Source organism: Meriones unguiculatus, chromosome 7, assembly GCF_030254825.1.
Source record: "Meriones unguiculatus strain TT.TT164.6M chromosome 7, Bangor_MerUng_6.1, whole genome shotgun sequence".
NCBI lineage: Eukaryota > Metazoa > Chordata > Mammalia > Rodentia > Muridae > Meriones > Meriones unguiculatus.
This window is the reverse complement of record NC_083355.1, coordinates 115,056,028-115,062,716: the sequence shown is the minus strand read 5'-3', so window position 1 is coordinate 115,062,716 and position 6,689 is coordinate 115,056,028. Positions and strand designations below refer to the sequence as shown.

General features: G+C 47.1%; 1 pseudogene; it reads right to left on the bottom strand.

Moving 5' to 3' along the window:
* Nucleotides 1-216: 216 nt before the first annotated feature.
* Nucleotides 217-747, bottom strand: LOC110553243 (ubiquitin-ribosomal protein eS31 fusion protein-like; annotated as a pseudogene).
* Between the last annotated feature and the right edge of the window lie 5,942 nt (nt 748-6,689).

Sequence of the window (6,689 nt, the reverse complement as noted above, 5' to 3'; positions counted from 1 at the left end):
GTGCTACTACTGGCCTACTTGATGCCTTTTCACAGCTGAGAGGCAGCCCACTCACAGGAACCGAGAGCAATGCCAGCTACCTCCCATGGATTCCGGGCCATCACCAGTGGCGTTCCATGGAAGACCAGGCAGAAAGAACAATGCAGTGCCCCAGGCTAACGCCTTTCATGGGCCACACACTCTGGCCCTATACCTGGCTGTGAAGGTTTGCCATCTTTATTTCCTTACCTTCTGCAGGTGTGTGGACAGGCTATCTTTTTTTTTTTTCAGTTCCTTCTTTTTATTGACTTGTACACAACTGCTATTTCCTGGTTTGTTGAAGCAGTAAGTCAGACGGCACTTGCCATGGTAATGTCTGTCAGAGTGGCTGGCCATGAAGACCCCAGCACCACACTCATCAGGACTCTCAACAAAGTTGACTGATGTTGGCATCTTCATCCACCTTATAGTACAGCCAACTCAGCCTTCTTCCACTTATGCTTATTCTTCTTGGGTGTGGGGTAAGACTTCTTCCTTAGGACCACCATGAAGTCTCAACACAAGATGAAGGGTGGACTCCCTTTGAATGTTGTAGTCAGACAAAGTACGACCATCTTCCAGCTGCTTACCAGGAAAGATCAGCCTCTGCTGATCAGGAGGAATTCCTTCCTTATCCTGAAGCCTGGACTTGACATTTTCTATAGTGTCCAACGGTTCAACCTCGGGCTCAATGGTCTTCCCCGTGAGGGTCTTCACAAAGATCTGCATCTTGGCAAAGGCTATACCACAGATGGCAGACCGGAAGGCCAGGTTCTTTTTTTTTTTATTTTTTATTTTTTTCCAATATAGTTTCACGCTTCCCACAAATCTGCTGATTCTACATCCTAATCCACATACCCCCTCCACCTGCACCTTTCAAGAACCTCCAATTAGGAACCAGCTGTGTTAACAGCAGTTGGGTCAGCTCCGCCTGCTGTACCAGTTTCCTTAGTGTTTGTGTCCAGTCTTCTGAGAACAGTGTTCATTCTTCATCTGGAACGGTTCCTCAACCCTCCCTTAGCCGGCCTGTCTCAGTCCACTTGCACTAACGTAATACCATGCACTGCGTGATTTGAACACCTTAATTCTGTGTGTACGGATGGCTTGCCCTCCTCCTGCCCCCATGCCCCTGTCTGTCTGTGTGCACCTGGTGCCTGTGGATATCAGAAGAGGGAGACACATCTGGAGTTACAGATGGCTGAGAGCCACCATGCTGGAGCTGGGAATCAAACCCAGGTCTCCTGGAAGGGCAGCCAATACTCTTACCCACTGAGCCACCACTCTAGCCCCAGAATGGATAATTTAAAATTCTTTAAAAATTTTTAATTAGTCTGTACTCGAGTGTGTGTGTATGTGTGTGTGTGTGTGTGTGTGTGTGCGGACCACGTTTGCACATGGGGGTCAGAGGGCAGTTTTAAGGAGCCCATTCTCTCCTGCCACATTGTGGGATATAGGGACTGAAGCTAGGTCACCAGGCCTGTGAACAGGCACCTCTCTACCCATCCAGCTGCCTTGATGGTGAAGGCTTAAAAAAAAAAAAAAAAAAAAAAAAGATTTCTTAAGCCCTAGACCAACATGCTGAGAGGTTTGTGGTCTGACTGGGGCACAGCTTATGCTTCTAAAAATGACCTCTGAATTCAGCATCTTTTCAAGGGGAGGAATTTCATGTCTTCATTTGGCAAGAGGAAGAAGGGAGGCAGAGGTGGAAAGCTCTCCCAATGGCAGCACACTGGGAATCCATTTCATGTTTGAGTGGGACACAACTGTCCCAGGCTTGGAGGACACATACTTTTCGTCTGTGTGTCTATTTTGTCATCTGGACCAGCCATGCCTTGGCTTGTTGGAGGCAGACATCAGAACAAAATGGGGGTTCCCTATTGGCACACCATTCTAGGAGGCTCATGGTGTCCTGTCCACTACTGGACATTGACCTTTAACCATCTGGTGAGGTGGTGTTTGCCAGGTGTCTGTGCTGTAAAGCCAGTTCTCCACTTTATGTCTGGCCAGCAGATTTAGACAGATACTCTTCTGTGGTGCTGATACTCCATTCTTTCAAAAACATTCACCTGCCAGTCTTAGCATCCATTTTTTTTTCCTTTGTCAGCCACCTCTAGTGGTTGTTATTCCGTGGTTACCTGTTTCCATCATTCTTCTGCAGGAAGATCTTTCCTTCCTGTATCAGCTAGTCATCAGCTAGTCATCTAAGGGAGGAAGGGCTTATTTTGGCTTACAGTTTGAGAGGACATGGCCATTGTGGCTGGGAGGGCATGGTGGCAGGCGCATGCGGTGGCCTCCAGTCAGGAAGTCTGCAGAGAGATGAATGCTGGTGCTCAGTTCATTTTCTCCTTTTGACTCAGCCAGGACCCCAGTCCATGTGCTGCCCACTTTATGGGGAGCCTTTCCAGCTCAAGCAGACCTTTCTGGAAACTCACAGACAGACTCAGAGGTGTTCCTAGTGTCTATGCCATCATGTTTCCTGTGTAGTTTTTTTTATTCATTTATTAATATTTTGTTAAGGAATTTCATTTTGGACAGTGGGTTGTAGTCTGATAGTCTTTTGTTATTATTATTATTATTATTATTGATGTCCAAATTATCATACATTTGAACAGTGAGAAGCTTTTCAAAATGTCTTTTTTTTTTTTTTTTTGAGACAGGGTGTATGTAGCTCTGGCTGTCCTGAAACTCAGCATGTAGACTAGGCTGGCCTCAAACTCACAGAGATCTGCCAGTCCCCCAGCACCCTGAGCTCTGGCATTAAAGATATGTGCTACCATGCCCAGTTCCTATGTCTTTTTAACAAGTTCCTATTACCCTCATTGATCACTTTTTCCTATTTTCTGTTACAAAAGAAAAAGATGTTCTGGATTCAACTATGGACTTGACCACTTCTCCAAGGAGCTATGTTCCTTTAAAGAAAGTACATATGCACTTCCAGAGGACAAGGACTTGTACTTAGCATGTGGTCACTGGGTATCACTGCTTCTAGGCCCACAGGCTCCATAATTATTTTGGTATATGGATCTGTATGTATGTATACATATCTACTGAATTCCTATGAAGCTACTTCATCAATCCAAGGGGGATCTTTCGAGTTTCCTGCTGCATTTGCAACATTCACCTTAAATAGTGAAAATCCATTTTCCATCTTCCTGGAGGTTTTTATTTGCTCAGTGAGCACATTAGTTAAGGCTTTTTAGAGAGACAGAACCAATAGGGTATATATGATTTGTTTGAGACAGGTCTTGCTTTGGAGGCCAGGCTGGCTTTGAGCTCACTATCTTCCTCCCTCAGAGTCTGATGCTGGGACTACAGGTGTGCACCAACATGCCCAGCCTATATATAATACTTAAGTAGAGACTTATTATGGGAACTAACTAGTGATCATGGAGGCTGGGACGCCTTATACAAGCTGGACAACTGGGAGAGCGTAAGGTGTAATTGTTGCCGACTACCAGATAGCGTAACTGTCAGCCAAAGGATGAGGACCTGAGAAACAGGGTCGGGGTATTGCTCTGACTTCTATGTGTGCATGCGTGCATGCGCACGCGTGCACACACGCACACACACACACACACGAATGAATGCTTCATTCATTCTTTCATTCATATTAAAAAAACAAAAAACAAACAAACAACCAGCAACTAACCAGCTATGCATAGCCTAAAGGGAATGCAAAGTAGTTGCCAACAAAAAGGATCCATCAACAGGAAACCTTGTTAGATTTTATCAGATAGGTACTATGAACTCATTTCCAGTGATCGCTAGTTATGACAATTTCCCTTTTCTGAGCTGTGTAGATACTTCTTTGAACCAGACGAGGCTCCTAGGAGCAAAGTGAATAGGCTCAGAAGCTCTGAAAAACCCCAGGACCCGCGAGGCCCCTCCCAGTCGCGTGAGCAGTGAACTGCCAGGGCAGAGGAGAGTCTTGGGTGCAGTGTTTACCGGGGGGCTTCAGCGACACTGCTCTCATGACTCCTCCTGCCACCCACGCCTCTGGCTCGCAGAGCCAGCCCTGGTGGAACCCTTTACGTTGGCAGTGCCCTTTCTGCAACAGTTTGCTCCTGGCTCCTCAGGAAAGGTCACACATGAGTGTATTTCATTTTCTGTAAAACAAGGGGTTCGTGTTAGGGTTAGATAATGGATCCACAGAGCACACAGTGATACTTATTCTCAAGTATAGAATTATAAGAGAAACATGGCTCATGCCTGTCACTCTTTGAAGGTAGAATTTAATGCCATGTGGAGGAAAAGCTCGTCAGAAATGGTAATTACTATATCAACAATCTGAAGGCGAGATGCCACTGTTCTTTTCTTCTTTTGATAATGAAGGATGGTACTCTCTTGTGCCCAGCACTGGCAAACTGGCAGTGGGGGCCTATATGTGGGCATTAGAGAGCTGACCATGGTCCCAGGTCAACTTAAAAAAATATTTTATTATGTATACAATATTCTATCTGCATGTACACCTGCACACCAGAAGAAGACACCAGATCCTTTTATAGATGGTTGTAAGCCACTGTGTGGGTGCTAGGAATTGAACTCAGGACCTCTGAAAGAACAGCCAGTGCTCTTAACCTCTGAGCCATCTCTCCAGCTCCATCCCAGCTCAACTTTAGGGGGAAATTTAGGATTTTTAGCTTAGCATGCTGTCACTGAAAATCACTGCTTCTAGACCCCCAGGCTCCAAAACTATTTCAGTGTCTGAATCTGTCATGCATGTATACATATCTCCTGAATTTGTACGGAAACTACCCAGTCAATCCAAGGGGGATCTTTATAATTTTTTGGATCTTTTCTGTACTTTACCATGTCCACAAAGTATGGGCCAAGAGCTTGGCAATTATGTCTTCCTGACACTGAGTGACACCCACTCATGGCTAGGTAATTGGGGCTCTATGGGTAATGTTTGCACCCCATGGCCCTTTTATTTTGAGCAACTTGCTATAAAACACAATCATGCTGTACTCTAGGCTGGAGGAAAAGGCCAGAGACACTGTCGTATTCCTAGCTCTTAGTTTGGGACAAAACCAGTAGGAATGGGTGAAGGAGTGGCATCAAAGATCTTCCTTGTCTGAGATTCTTACTCTCCAGACTTGGAGGGCATTTGGGAAGTCCAGCCTTCCTTCAGCCACACAGGAAGTTCAGTGTCAGCCTGGGATACGCAGGCTTTGCATAAAGCTTGATGTAGCTGTATTTTCTCTCTTAGCAGTTTAAAGGTACTGGATTGTTTCCTCTTGGGTTAGGGCAGCCCTGTGTCTGGCTGTGGCCTTCTCCTCTTCAGTGGGCTGTTTAGTCTCATGTGCAGAGGTGTCCACATTCTCAGATGGGCTGCAAAGCTGACCAGACTCTGGGCTGTGCGGTGAGAAGAGCAAGCCAGGGCAGTGTGCATGGACAAGGAGACCCTTACACTGCTCTACCCATCACCATCCTGGCCAAGTTCGCAAAGCTCCTTGCACTCCATTCTTCTTGTGAGGGGAGCTTCTGGGAGTGGGGTTAACTTTACCCCAAAGGGTACTGGCCTTTGTCTCCAGCTTTCAAAGGCAGCAGACTTGCCACGATTATTCTGCCTGATCAGAATGGCTTTCCATTCTCATGGGGACTGGGGCCATGTTGGCTATACCACACTGATAATATGGTTTTGGGGAGGAGACTTGGGATTTAGTGTCAACTCTATTCCTGGGGGGGGAGGGATACTAAGACCAGACTGTGTTAATCACATGACTAACTCTCAAGATACAGGTGAGCTGCCTCACATACTGCCAGGCAAAGCCAGTGCTTTGGCTGAAGGCCAAATGGGTGCAACTTGGCCACTAAGGGCCAATCCCATCTCCTGTCGATTGTTCTAAACTCCTCAGCCACTGTCCTAAACTCTAATGCAGAGCACATCCAATCGCTCATCTTGCTAAGACTTTCCAGGAATACCTTATGCCTGACAGCGCATGGGGATTCCAGACCCTGCAAAAGTCCTTTTAGGGAGACCCCCAAACCCTGGGTTGCAGATGAGGCTGCGGGTGAGCACAGGTTGCTGCAGCCAGCCAGTCTGCTCCTCTGGCAGTGGGGCCTTGCTGATGGGCCTACACGGTAGGCCTTTATCTATCTCCTCAAACCCACCATGAAAGAAGGAAACTTGCACTTTCCCAGCAAGTACAGTCACCAAGGAATCTCCTGAAACCTGGCGGCACTGCTAAAAGGCCTGCGCTCACTCAGCAGTAACACTCACTGTTGCCCGGTGTGGTGGTGTACACTCTTAATCCTGGCACTCGGGAGGCAGAAACGGGCAGCTCTCTGTGAGTCCGAGGCCAGCCGAGGGTACATAGCGAATCCCTGTCCCCACGCCCACACTTACAGTTCCCACTACCCCTTGCTGCAGCTCAGCCCCACTGGCCGCTTCGTGTGGCTCCAGAGTCAGGCCTGATTTTGAGCGCTGTGTGGTGTCAACATTTGGATTTTCAGGAGGCTTGGGTCTCAGTCTTATTTCTCACTTAGAAAATCGACCGCCTGCTCTCGCACTGGCCCTGTAGTCACCTTACAAGCTTTTAAATGTTCTTATTCCAACCACGCTGGGGACAGCTTTAATGGGAATCCAGTCGTCCTTGTTGGAGTGGACACTATGGTTAGGGTTAGGACTCCTGAAGGTTAAGGCGGAAGACAGAGGAAGGGAGCTCAAC